At 39.4% G+C, this 2,500-nt stretch overlaps 1 long non-coding RNA gene across 1 annotated transcript in view; it reads right to left on the bottom strand.

Annotated features, from left to right (window-relative positions):
- LOC118764077 overlaps positions 1–117 on the bottom strand; it is an 8,868-nt gene extending 8,751 nt beyond the window's left edge. Inside the window, exon 1 of the long non-coding RNA XR_004999865.1 lies at positions 1–117. This exon is cut by the window's left edge and continues 123 nt beyond it. This is a non-coding gene — a long non-coding RNA (uncharacterized LOC118764077).
- Between the last annotated feature and the right edge of the window lie 2,383 nt (positions 118–2,500).

Genomic DNA, 2,500 nt, shown 5'->3' with positions numbered 1-2,500 from the left:
TACCAAAATCTCCAGTGATAATGGATTGAACTGAACCGTACCTAATCTGCACATCTTCTGATTACTCACGGATGGTGATTCGATGATTTCCCCTCACTGTTCCAGGCACATCTGCAGTGTTTTTCTCAGTTCTGCTTGTTGCGGGTCCCACAGAACATTCGTCAATATCGACATTTTTTCGACCAACTTGGTAACGTCTGAAGCACTCTTACACTTGTGTGCGGCTCATATGATCCTCTCCATACACTTTCTGCAACTTTGCGTAGGCCTCTGAGCAGATATCGCCAAGCATCTGGCAAAACTTCATGCAGATTTTCTGCTAAATTTTTTCTGTCATGGTCAATGCGACGGTCACACGCTACCCATGTTCCTTCCAAGCACTACAATAAAGAGCGGAAGTGAGCTAATAAGTTAAAACTTAGTGCACATACACAACAGAGATTAAGGTCAATGTGTGCCGAGCGGCTTCCCTCTGCGTACTTTAGCTTCGTTACTATGGCAACAGTCTGGATACTTATTGCTCAGACCAATATATATATGTATATGTAGGTATATATGTATGTATGTATATATGTATGTATGTATATGCATGAATGCATGTATATATACATACATATATATACATATATATATATATACATATATACATACAAACACACACACACACACACATTATATATATATATATGTATATATATATATATATATACATATATATATATATATATATATATATATATATATATATATATATATAGATATATATATATATTTATTTAAATTTATTATAGATAATATATATATATTATATATATATATATATATATAGTACAACATTGATAATAAGGAGAATTGAGAATTCGAACATTCAACTAATGTTTATTGAAGTAGCTTATTCATAATAATTGTCCAACACGTGTTTCGATTGCACTAACTGCATATTGTGCAAGCAGTTTTATTGCGCTCGAAACATATGTCGGACAATTATTATGAATATACTGACTGGAAATTAACTTAAAGTATGAATGTTCAACTTCTACATTCCCCTTATTATCAATATTTTGTTTTACACTCTAAGTATCCAAGATATAAACTGTAACAAAGTATGCGACCTAAAGGAATTTTGCAAAAAAAAACGTGCCATCTAAATGTATCAGCCTTGGTATTTTTCTCTGAGAAATTCAGTATCTGCCGTCATATCACATCCCCGCTCTTACTATATATATATATATATATATATATATATATATAAAGATATGCTCCTTTCAGATTCTGTCAGCCAAATCCATTCACAAGCTATTGGTCAGCCTGAAGCTACCGAGGCTATAGTAGAAGTCATTGCACAAGGTGTTACTTTGTGGGATGAATGCAGAACTATGTGGTATGGGGTTAGGAAGCAAGCTTCTTTATTTCATTACATTTGCCATAAATACATTATACAAATGGAAGCATGCGGGCTGGACACAGACACGATGATGATGATGGAATGAAAAAAGAGATGGTTTGTGGGGGAATTAGCCAACGCCCGCCGATTATTACTTCCCGATAACATCGTTCTTTTTTTAAAGCATAAATGAGGTGTGGAACCTCTTACTACAATTACAAATTGAGGCGCTGAGCCTCTTACCAATCAAATCTTACAAAAGATCAGCAAATGTATTCAACGTGAGACGCTAAGTCTCTTACCAAAATCACCACGTTCGAATCTAGGCACTAAGACCTCTTACTTTACCGATTAAGTCTCTTGCCGTATGCAGTCGCAAGCTGGGGCCTCATAAGAGATAATTGTATTCATCTTTGGTAAAGGAATCTATCACCCTGTAGAAATAATTTTCCGCCATGACCTCCGCATCCACCTGCGGGGGCACAATCCGGGCTTTCAATGCAGGTCAGGACCGCCTGTTCTCGTCCTTCCAGATCCCTCACAAAGTTCCTTAAAACAGAAGATCACAAATTCCTAATTTATTATACTGTAAAGTGTCACAGTTTCCTCCGTGGATGGCGCAAATTCCCACCGACGAGGTTTCAGGACATGCCGACATGCCGGCACTGTTCCACCCTTTTTCTTTTTTTCTCGTCTTTGATACGGGAGGGGGTGGTTCCTCTGCTTTAACCAGAGGATCATCCCTCCCTCCCGCAGGTTTAGGGTCCTTCGGTGAGCAACCTTCCTTTTCCCCCTCTTTTGGGGAGGTCTCTACCTCCTCAACTACCCCTATCTCTCCCCCACCCCGAAGGAGGAGAGGAACTCTTCCACAACCAACTGTTCCAGGAACCTACTCTGGTCCTGGGGACAGTTCTTTATCATGTGGCCCGGTTCCAGACACAGGTGACACTTGGAGTGGGCGTCACCGGGTACTTGCAACCAGCCATTTTCAAGATGTCTGGAAAGACCAGATTCTTCGCTGATTGGGTCCACAGGGTCAAAACAGCTTTCTCCCCGACCCAATCAGCCGCCGGAAAATATTTTAACATTAAGTAGCTTGGATCCGCTGCCACCCAG

The sequence above is a fragment of the Octopus sinensis genome, linkage group LG7, assembly GCF_006345805.1.
Source record: "Octopus sinensis linkage group LG7, ASM634580v1, whole genome shotgun sequence".
NCBI classification, from domain to species: domain Eukaryota; kingdom Metazoa; phylum Mollusca; class Cephalopoda; order Octopoda; family Octopodidae; genus Octopus; species Octopus sinensis.
This window is presented reverse-complemented; position numbering and strand designations above follow the sequence as displayed.